The sequence below is a fragment of the Microtus oregoni genome, unplaced genomic scaffold (genome assembly GCF_018167655.1).
Source record: "Microtus oregoni isolate MIOR12 unplaced genomic scaffold, Mior012 000011F_ref0000422, whole genome shotgun sequence".
Classification (NCBI taxonomy): domain Eukaryota; kingdom Metazoa; phylum Chordata; class Mammalia; order Rodentia; family Cricetidae; genus Microtus; species Microtus oregoni.
In genome coordinates, this window is record NW_024543070.1 from 13,189,250 (window position 1) to 13,201,818 (window position 12,569).

A 12,569-nucleotide genomic window follows, 5' to 3' on the forward strand; every position below is an offset into this window, starting at 1 on the left:
AGTAGGTAAGAAGCTATAGTGGAACCAGTCAAATGAGAGATTAACTAGCTCACTACAAATTGTCTTTCATTGAGTAAACAGACAGTTTTCTGTCACTATTTACAGAATATGATCCCAGAACTTTACAGTTTTGCATGAAAATTAGGGAAGGGTGTGGTTGGGTAAAGTCATGAGGGTATTTCCATTGTAGGTGCAAAACCTTTAGAGGCAGAGATTCTGAATTGGCATATTTTGACTTTTTAGCACCTAAAGGAATACCTGGTTCAGAGTTATGTAGAGAAGCTATGTTCTAAATGGATGAATTAATGAGTTCAAGGACAGAACAAACCATCTTGGCGATGGTCTCCATTGAGCTCTAATTGTTCAACATTCCTTCTCTGTTATGGGTAAGAGTTTGTGTTAGCTCTATTTCTAGGGTTTTCAATTTCAGGACTCTCTTGTAGTGATCCTCCTGCATAATCTTTTCTCAGTCGCATGAGTATGCTTTTTAATGTTTTATTTTGGTTGATGTTGTCCTCTTATACTGAACCTTTTCTTCATATTGTCTTTGTGTTATGCATCTTAGTCAACATTCTGGGTCTTTTAAATGAAACTGACTTTTCTATAAAATCTTATGTAGGGGTATGGTGGCTTTAATAGTGAGTAGCCTTGATTCTCTTCTCATCTGAAATCAACTTTATTAGATAATAAATTAAAAGTAACTAAATATGTGTTACATTTATTATTAAACATATGCATATATTTGAGACAATATAAGAGCTAAAGAAGGTTCAAAACAAAATTAGATGAATCTCTATAGGTTAATAAAGATGAAAACAATAGCCATTGGTTAAAAATTAAAATAAAAATAAAACTGATTCTAAAGTTGCAAGTGTGTGTATGAACACAGTGAAAAAGGAAAAATACAAAGCAAAGAGCAAAGGAGGACTATCCTGAAAGGAGAAATGTATTTAAAAAATTAGGTGACTTTATGAAGGGAAATAAAAACAGCTATTTAAAGGAATACAGTAAACTAAAATATTGCTCAAAATACAATCCATAGAAACAAATGGGAAACATTTAGGCTTGGAGACTATTTGTACACACCAGAGGAAAAGGGTCAGGTGAATATATGATTACTTTACCATGGCTCATGTTAGTGCTGAGCCTGTACTGTACATATTTGATATCTTCACTTCTGTCGTTTTCTCTCTCCTCTTCCTGATATTCTCCAGATGGTACCACCTATATGGTTACTAATGATCTTGTTGGGAGAGGTTGGGGGAACATATTTTCCAAATGCATTGAGAGTGTGGGAAGAATCACATCACTGATATAAAAGCTTTCGGATCTCCTCAATGTAATATTAACCACACTGCTAGAGGGATGCAGCCATGGATGGCAGACTACTGAAACATCACAGTTCTGTAACTCTACAGCAGTGAACACCAGTAAACTGCTTTAAGGTTGTTACACAGATCGAGTTTAGATATAGCACTATCAAATTCCTGGGTTATTCAGTTGATAAGATCTGCCCCTAGCGTTGGTACAGGACTGTGTTGACTTGACCACATCACTGCTTCAACTGAGCTTCCTGCTGTCTAAATTCTCCAGGTTTTTGGTGTCCTCTTGTTTTACAATGGTGCCATGTGCTGGCTGTCATTCACCAATGGAACAGGTTGAATTTAGGCTCCCTGATTTTGGTTATCTGTCAGAATCCAGATATCTCTCAGTTTTAAAAATGGAATCTTTCATAAGATCATGTCTATCTGATTACAGGAGAAGAACAGTTAAGGGACCTTCTTCACTATTGCTTAGATTCTTAGCAGGGGTGATCATTTTGGATTCCTGGGAATTTCCCTAGTGCCTGGTTTATCGCAAACTCCATAATGGCTCCCTCTTTCACGTTATCTCTTTCCTTGCTCTTCTTTTCTGTGGGACAATGGTCTTGTACCCTGTAAAGATGTGTTACTTGTATTGGTTTAATAAAACTCTGATTGGTCAGTAGCCAGGCAGGAAGTATAGGCAAGGTGACCAGACTAGGAGAATTCTGGGAAGATGAAAGGCTCAGTCTGCAGTCATCACCCAGATGCAGAGGAAGCAAGATGAAACTGCCTCCCTGATAAAAAGAATCAAGCCTCGTGGCTAACACAAACAAGACTTATGGATTAAAATGTAAGAGTTAGTTAATAAGAAGCCTGAGCTACTAGGTCAACCAGTTTATAATCAATTTAGACCTCTGTATGTTTTTTTTTTTTTGGTACTAAATGGCTATGGGAACAGGAACAGGTGGGACAGAAACCTCTGTCGACAAATGACACCTAACATGGGGCTGTTTTACTCTCAGATCTTTGGCAGTCTTTATTTATTAAAATACAAAAATACAATTAAAATCTACTACATGCCTTCTCTGTTCTTCACCCAACTTGATCTTCCCTCATGTTCTCCTTCCTGCTCCCCTTCTCCCTTTCCCATTCCCCTACTGCCATCTTCCCATGCTGTCAATTTACTAAGGAGATCTTATCTACTCCCATATATGTCTCTTTCAGGTTCTCCTAATTTCCTGTCTTCTCTGGGGTTGTAGACTGTAGGCTAGTTATTCTCTGCTTTATGTCTAATATCCACTTATGAGTGAATATAGAATATATACTGTGTTTGTATTTCTGTGTCTGATTAACTCACTCAGGATGATTTTTTTCTAGTTCCATCCATTTGCCTAAAATTTTTAGGATGTCATTTTTTTTTTACTGTTGCATAGTGTGTAAATGTACCATTTTTCTTTATCCATTCTTCAGTTGAGGGGCATCTAGGTTGTTTCCAGTCTCTGGCTATCATGAACAATGCTGCTATGAACATGTATTATGAGTGTGCATCCTCTGGATATATGCCCAAGAGTGATATTGCTGGGTCTTGAGGTAGATTGATTCCCAATTCTTGACTGTCATCATAGAACTTTTAACCAGTATCTGAAGCAGATGCAGAGATCCACAGCTAAGCACTGGAGTCCAGTTGCAGAGAGGGAGGAAAAATATTGTGAGTAAAGGGGTCAAGACCATGATGGGGAAATGCACAGAAACCACTGACATGAGCAAGTGGGAGCTCACTGACTCCAGAATGACAGTTGGAGAACCTGCATAAGACCAAGCTAGGCCCTCTGTATATGAGTAACAGTTGTGTGTCTTGGAAAGTTTGTAGGGCTACTAGCAGTACTTATCCCTAGTGCATCAACTGGCTCTTTGGAACTCATGAAAGGATACCTTGTTCAACCTAGATATGGGGGGAGGTCCTTGGTCTGCCTCAAGTGATGTGACAGACTTGTTGACTCCCCATTGGAAGCCTCACTCACTCTGAGTAGATGGGGGTAAGGTGGGGGAAAAGGTAAGAAGAGCAGGAAGATAGGAGAAAGAGGGTGCTGGAATGGCATATAAAATAAGATTGTTTTATAAATAAATAAACAAACAAACAAAAAGAAATCATCATGTCCAGAAATTGTCCTTTGAGTCATACAAAATACAAACCAGGATTCTCTCCATGCCTGACTTATTCACTGCCATACCAATATTCACAACAACCATAGCCGTTTGGATCCCTGTTTGCTGAGGCTCCTGGGTACTCAGATGCAATCAGCGAGCCACATGGCTGGCAGTATGTTTAGCTTCACTCACTTTCCACCTTTGACTCTTTGGTAGCGTGTTGTCTGTTTCCTTCTCTGCACTTCCCAGACATCCTATCTCTACCTTCATGAATTTTCAAAGCTCATTCTCTTTTTGGAATGAAGTGTATGTTTTCTTATTTAGACTATTCTTCACTAGAGTGTGTAGAGGCCATCTTACCTGGAAGTCCCAATCATTTATAACCTTATTACTTAAACACTGTTGACATTTTCTTGCATGAAGTTGCTGACATTTTAATGTCTATATTGAGAAATTCATAACACATGAATACATATGAATATATGAATGTATAAGCATGAATATAAATTGAAACTAGGAGACACATTTATTTTACACATTGCTTTTTTCGTTTCACAATATGTATTTTGCCCATTTTCCTAAATATTTCTAAAGAGCAATGCTTTAATACCCATAATGTTTCCCATTATATTTGGCCTACTATTTGAAGTTTTTATATTTTGCAACATTTATATTGTGTCCATCTTTTCATTTTTAAACCAGCTCTGTAATTAACCTCTTTATGAATAAAATTTCATTTGGTACCTGTTATTTCCATTTTGCCTGTAATTAGAAGGGACGTTTCTTGGAAAAAACTACATTTTCAATAGTATTGTTACAGATTACAAAAGATAATTGCCCCATGCCCACTCCAAAGGCAAATATTATTTGTACTCTCTTAAGAAGGTTAAAATTGCCTATTTGTATGTTTAGCAGCTTTAGTTTTAACATGTTTTGAGATTAGAAATTTGAGAGCTAAAACAAATTAGCATTTAGTATGAATTGTTTCTTGATAGGTGGGCTAAAATAATATTATTTGCATTCCTTATCTATTTTTTAAATTTTGGAACAGATGTTTTGTGGCTTTTGTTTATTGATAAACATAAATATCAAACTTTTAAAAAGTACATGTGCTTCATATGGCCATTTGCTGGTGTGCTTGTGTTTGTGTATCTGATATGTTGGTGTGTGCATATATGTGCACACGTAATCATGAGTGTGTGTGTGTGTGTGTGTGTGTGTGTGTGTGTGTGCATATATGTGGGGCCAAAAAGCTGGTGTCACGATATCTTCAACCGTCTTATGTTTTTGAGACATAGTTCCTTCCATAACTAAGGCTCACTGACTTGACAAGTCTGACTGGTCCAAGGGCTTCAGGGATGCTCCTGTGGCATCCTTCCCAGACAAACTCAGATTCTCACGTCTACACAGCAACCACTTTATTCACCAAGCTGTGTCCCTTGCTCCTCTAATATCAACCCAATACTTGTTTATAATGTAGGCTGTATTCCACAGATATGTAGAATAAAGTAATAAATGCTATTGCATGGATACACATGAGATTGAAGGATTCTAGACCATTGGTTCTTAGCCTGTGGATTTCAACCCCTTTGACAATCCTCTATCTCCAAATGTATTTATGTTATGACTTATCACAGTAGCAAAATCACAGGTATGAAGTAGCAATAAAAGTAATTTTAAGGTTGGGGTTCACCACAGCATGAGAAACTATATTAAAGGGTTACAGCAATAGGAAGGTTGAGAACCACTGTGCCTAGATGAAGCAATCTTATTCTTTCTCAAATTTGTATGTGTAGTATGGACAATGACAAGAACACAGGCTGTGGAATGCATGAGAGTGAACATCTGAACAGCAGCCTTTCACTCAGATCAGTTCCTCAGTCTGCTTCCTCGGAATGTAGTAAAGACAAGATGCAGTCATTGATGTAAAACCTAGCTTAGTAACTGACTTATGTTAAATGTCATAAATATTAAGTGCCACTCTTCTTATTAAATGTTCTTTTATGTAATGGTTATTGTAGTATTTAATAAATACATAGTTGTTTAATAAACATAGAGAACACCAGTAAAATTCTATTGAAGCGATAGATTAGTCCAGTAATTCACCTTTGAAATATTGAACAAAATTTAAATGAAATATTTGTTTGTTTTCCCCCATTCCAAATGCCTTCCACTTCCAAGTGACTCAAAGTATAAATATCAATAAACTCAACCAGTTTTAATACCCAAGTCCTGGGTGCAAGTCTCACTTTCCCTCTCAGTAAAGTAATAAAAACAAACAAACAAGAAATACTTTCCCACACATAACACCTTTCTTATATGAGACTCTTGATGTTCTCTCATAAATACTTGACCACGTTCCCCAACAAGTTCAGGGGAGGGATTCCATTATCTACACAACCCATGCTGCGGTTGAAATCCCACTTCTGCTTTCTTTCGCACGACCCAGCACCCCCAGCACCCCTCCCCAACCCTCCCCTGCTGTATGCTAGGTCCAGTGCTCCAGTACAGTTTTAAGCTCCTAAACTAAAGCAACCCACCCAGAGTGGTGAGTGCCTCCCTACCAGGCAGGCCTCAGGGCCCCCTGTAAGGGAGCTGGGCACCTTCAGCTCCAGCGCCAGGCTTCCTGCGCGCTCCTGGATAACACCCTCCCCCCTTGCTCCATTCATCCTGTTGGCCCTGGATCATTGGGCTACCGGCGGCCCTGTTTAGTTGCTGAGGAATCCCATCTGGACAGGAACGGTTCATGCTTCTACACTGAAGAGATATACCCAGAGAGTCAATCACAGCAAAGACTGGACCAGGAGACCAGGCCTCTCCTGGCTCCATTTGAAGGAAGTGATGGGAAGGCGCCAATGCAAGAATTCCTCCAACAACCTGAAAGGCAACATGACACCACCAGAACCCAGGGATCCTGAAATAAGAAGAATTGTACACCCTACTCCTGAAGAAACAGAAGAAATCGACTCAAAAGTGAACTATATGAAAATAATAGAGGACCTTAAACAGGAGGTGAAAAACTGCCATAAACAATTAGAGATTACAAACAAAAAGGTAGAGGAAATGAATAAATCGCTCAAAGACACGCAAGAAAACCAAGAGAAACAAGAAAAAGCAATCAAACAGGTTAGGGAAGCGGTTCAAGACATGAAGAATGAAATGGAAGCAATGAAGAAAGCACAAACCGAGGGAAGAATGGAGATGGAAAATCTGGGTAAACGAACAGGAACGACAGAGACAAATACTAACAACAGATTACAAGAGATAGAAGAGAGAATATCAGACACTGAAGATACCATAGAAAAAATAAACACACTGATCAAAGAAAACAGCAAAACCAACAAATTCTCATCACAAAACATTCAGGAAATTTGGGACACAATAAAAAGACCAAACCTAAGAATAATTGGAGTAGAAGAAGGAGAAGAAGTGCAGCTCAACGGTACAGAAAATATACTTAATAAAATTATAGAAGAAAACTTTCCCAACCTGAAGAAAGAGGTACCTATGAAGGTTCAAGAAGCATACAGAACACCAAATAGGCTGGATCAAAAAAAAAAAAACATCCCCTCGCCATATAATAATCAAAACACAAAATATACAGAATAAAGAAAGAATATTAAGAGCCGCAAAGGAAAAAGGCCAAGTTACTTATAAAGGTAAATCTATCAGACTTACACCTGACTTCTCTATGGAAACCATGAAAGCCAGAAGGTCCTGGATAGATGTACTGCAAAAACTAAGAGATCATGGATGCAAGCCCAGACTACTATACCCAGCTAAGCTTTCATTCACTATAAATGGAGAAAACAAAATTTTCCAGGATAAAAACAAATTTAAACAATACGTAGCCACAAATCCAGCCTTACAGAAAATTATAGAAGGAAAATCACTAACCAAGGAGTCCAACAATGCCCACAATAACTCAGTCATCTAAAGACCTTTCACCAGCGCAACTCAAAGAAGGGAAACACACAAACCCTACTACTAAAAGAGTGACCGGAGTTAACAACCACTGGTCATTAATATCACTTAATGTCAATGGGCTCAACTCACCAATAAAAAGGCACAGGCTAAGAGATTGGATACGAAAACAGGATCCAACATTCTGCTGTTTACAAGAAACACACCTCAACCACAAAGACAGGCACCTACTCAGAGTAAAGGGCTGGGAAAAGGCTTATCAAGCAAATGGACCTAAGAAACAAGCAGGTGTGGCCATACTAATTTCTAACAAAGTTGACTTCAAACTTAAATCAATCAGAAAAGATAGAGAGGGACATTTTATACTCATAACAGGAACAGTTCATCAGAATGAAGTCTCAATCCTGAATATCTATGCCCCTAATATAAAAGCTCCCACGTACGTAAAGGAAACATTACTAAAACTCAAGGCTGCCATCAAACGGCACACACTAATAGTAGGAAACTTCAACACTCCTTTCTCAACAATGGACAGGTCAATCGGACAGAAACCTAACAGAGAAATAAGAGAATTAATAGAGGTAATGAATCAAATGGACTTAACAGACATCTATAGAACATTCCTCCCAAATAGGAAAGAATATACCTTCTTCTCTGCAGCTCATGGAACCTTCTCAAAAATTGACCACATACTCGGTAGCAAAGCTAACTTACATAGTTACAAAAAAATATTAGTAACCACCTGCGTCTTATCAGATCACCATGGATTAAAGTTAGAATTCAACAACAATTCTACCCCCAGAAAGCCTACAAACTCATGGAAACTGAACAGTCAACTACTGAACCATACCTGGATTAAGGAAGAAATTAAGAAAGAAATTAAAGTCTTCCTTGAATTCAATGAAAATAAAGAAACAACATACTCGAACTTATGGGACACTATGAAAGCAGTCCTAAGAGGAAAGTTCATCGCACTAAGTGCCCACTTAAAGAAAACAGAAAAAGCACACATTGGAGACTTAACAGCCCACCTGACAGCTCTAGAAAAAAAAGAAGCAGACTCACCTAGGAGGAGTAGAAGACTGGAAATAATCAAACTGAGGGCTGAAATCAACAAAATAGAAACACAGAAAACAATCCAAAGAATCAATGAAACAAAAAGCTGGTTCCTGGAGAAAATCAACAAGATTGATAAACCCCTATCCAAACTAATCAAACGGCAGAGAGAGAATACGCAAATTAATATGATCAGAAATGAAAAGGGGGACATAACCACAGACACAGAGGAAATTCAGAGAATCATCAGATCTTATTACAAAAGCCTGTATAACACAAAACTGGAAAATGTAAAAGAAATGGACACTTTTTTAGATAAATACCATTTACCAAAGTTAAACCAGGACCAGGTGAACAATCTAAACAGACCTGTTGGTCACGAAGAATGAGAAGCTGTTATCAAAAACCTCCCTACCAAAAAAAGCCCAGGACCAGATGGTTTCAATGCAGAATTCTACCAGAACTTCCAAGAAGACCTAATACCTATACTCCTTAATGTATTCCACAATATAGAAACAGAAGAGTCATTACCTAATTCCTTTTATAAAGCTACAGTTACTCTGATACCAAAACCACACAAAGGCTCAACCAGGAAAGAGAATTACAGGCCAATCTCACTCATGAACATCGAAGCAAAAATCCTCAACAAAATACTGGCAAACCGAATCCAAGAACACATCAGAAAAATTATCCATTATGATCAAGTAGGCTTCATTCCTGAGATGCAGGGCTGGTTCAACATACGAAAATCTATCAATGTAATCCAGCATATAAATAAACAGAAAGAAAATTACCATATGATCATCTCATTAGATGCTGAAAAAGCATTCGACAAAATTCAACATCCATTTATGTTAAAAGTCTTGGAGAGATTAGGGATACAAGGGTCATACCTAAATATAATAAAAGCTATATACAGCAAGCCGACAGCTAACATCAAATTAAACGGAGAGAAACTCAAAGCCATCCTGCTTAACTCAGGAACACGACAAGGCTGTCCACTCTCGCCATACATCTTCAATATAGTACTTGAAGTTCTAGCAATAGCAATAAGACAACATAATGGGATCAAGGGGATTCGAATTGGAAAGGAAGAAGTTAAACTTTCGTTATTCGCAGATGATATGATAGTGTACTTAAGCGACCCCCAAAACTCCACCAAAGAACTTTTACAGCTGATAAACAGCTTTAGTAATGTGGCAGGATATAAGATCAACTCCAAAAAATCAGTCGCCCTCTTATACACAAAGGATATGGAAGCAGAGAGGGAAATCAGAGAAGCTTCACCATTCACGATAGCCACAAACAGCATAAAATATCTTGGGGTAAATCTAACCAAAGAAGTGAAAGAACTATTTGACAAGAACTTTAAGACATTGAAGAAAGAAATTGAAGAGGATACCAAAAAATGGATGGATCTCCCTTGTTCTTGGATTGGGAGGATTAACATAGTAAAAATGCCAATTCTACCTACGGCAATTTATAGATTCAATGCAATCCCCATCAAGATCCCATCAAAATTCTTCACTGATCTGGAGAGGACAATAATCAACTTTATATGGAAAAACAAAAAACCCAGGATAGCCAAAACAATCCTATACAATAAAGGATCTTCTGGAGGCATTACCATCCCTGACTTCAAACTCTATTACAGAGCTACAGTAATGAAAACAGTGTGGTACTGGCATAAAAACAGAGAAGTCGACCAATGGAATCGTATAGAAGACCCGGATTTTAACCCACAAACCTATGAACACCTCATTTTTGATAAAGGAGCTAAAAGTATAGAATGGAAGAAAGAAAGCATCTTCAACAAATGGTGCTGGCACAACTGGATGTCAACCTGTAGAAGAATGAAAATAGACCCACATCTTTCACCGTGCACAAAACTCAAGTCCAAATGGATTAAAGACCTCAATATCAGCCCGAACACACTGAAAAGGATAGAAGAGAAAGTGGGAAATACCCTACAACAGATGGGCACAGGAGATCGCTTCCTATGTATAACCCCAGAAGCACAGACATTAAGGGCAACATTGAATAAATGGGACCTACTTAAACTGAGAAGCTTCTGTAAAGCAAAGGACACTGTCACTAAGACACAAAGGCAACCTACTGACTGGGAGAAGATCTTCACTAACCCCGCAACAGACAAAGGTCTGATCTCCAAAATATATAGAGAACTCAAGAAACTAGATTTCAAAATGCTAATTAACCCAATTAAAAAATGGGGCACTGATCTGAACAGAGAATTCTCAACAGAAGAAGTTCAAATGGCCAAAAGACACTTAAGGTCATGCTCAACTTCCTTAGCAATCAGGGAAATGCAAATCAAAACAACTTTGAGATATCATCTTACACCTGTCAGAATGGCTAAAGTCAAAAACACCAACGATAACCTTTGCTGGAGAGGCTGTGGAGGAAGGGGTACCCTCATCCATTGCTGGTGGGAATGCAATCTTGTGCAACCACTATGGAAGTCAGTGTTTCGGTTTCTCAGGAAATTCGGGATCAACCTACCCCTGGACCCAGCAATACCACTCTTGGGAATATACCCAAGAGATGCCCTATCATATGACAAAAGCATTTGTTCAACTATGTTCATAGCAGTATTATTTGTAATAGCCAGAACCTGGAAACAACCTAGATGCCCTTCAATGGAAGAATGGATGAAGAAAGTATGGAATATATACACATTAGAGTACTACGCTGCGGTAAAAAACAATGACTTCTCGAATTTTGCATGCAAATGGATGGAAATAGAAAACACTATCCTGAGTGAGGTATCCCAGACCCAAAAAGATTAACATGGGATGTACTCACTCATAATTGGTTTCTAGCCATAAATAAGGGTCACGGAGTCTACAATAGGTGAGTCTAAAGAAGCTAAGTTAGAAGGGGAACCCAAGGAAAAACTTATAGTTATCATCTGTTCTAAGGGAAGTAGACAAAATTGCCGGGGAGAAAATTGGGATCTTGGGGGTTGGGTGGGATGGGGGTAAGGGGAGATGGGGAGAGAAAAGGTAGAAGGGAAGGAGGTCGGGCCTTGGGAAAACAGGAGGATTGGGATAAAGGAAGGTTGGACAGGGGAGCACGGAACCACAATTCTTAGTTAAGGGAGCCACTTCAGGGTTGGCAAGAGACCTGACCCTAGAGGGGCTCCCAGGTGCCCATGCCGAGGTCCCCAGTTAGTTCCTTGGGCAGTTGAGGATAGGGAACCTGAAATGACCCTATCCTCGATCAATACTGACGAATATCTTGCATATCATCATAGAACCTTCATCTGGTGATGGATGGAGATAGAGACAGAGACCCACACTGGAGCACTGGACTGAGCTCCCGAGGTCCCAATGAGGAGCAGAAGGAGGGAGAACATGAGCAAAGAAGTCGGGACCACGAGGGATGCACCCACCCACTGAGACAGTGGAGCTGATCTATTGAGAGCTCACCAAGACCAGCTGGACTGTGACTGAAAAAGCATGGGATAAAACTGAACCCTCTGAACATGGCGAACAATGAGGGCTGATGAGACGCAAAGGACAATGGCACGGGGGTTTGATCCTACGTAATGTGATGGCTTTGTGGGAGCCCAGCCAGTTTGGATGTTCACCTTCCTAGATATGGACGGAGGTGGGAGGTCCTAGGTCTTACCTTAGGGCAGAAAACCCTGACTGCTCTTTGGACTGGAGAGGGAGGGGGAAAGGAGTGGGGGGAGGGGGAGAAGGGTGGGAGGAGGGGGAGGGAAATGGGAGGCTGGGAGGAGGTGGAAACTTGTTTTTTTTTTTCTTCTTTTCTCAATAAAAAAAATAAATAAAAAAAAATGAAGTCTGGACCCCGCTAGGCGAGCAATGGAAGATAAATTAGCACAAAAAAAAAAAAAAAGAAAGAAATCCCACTTCCTGCTGATGCATTTCTGACAGTTACAAGGAGCACTTTGTCCTTTGATTGGCAATGGATGACTTTGGAGAGCTAGGGAATCAAACATTTTGCTTGTGCTTACTTATTCCTTTGTTGATTTTGTTGGACCTTGTAGAATCTGTTACTACTCATTTCCCAGCAACTCTTGGTGTCAGTGGGATTCACTCCCATTCAGTGGAGGTTTTCTCTCTGTGATATTGCTTTTGCCTCAGCAGCTTC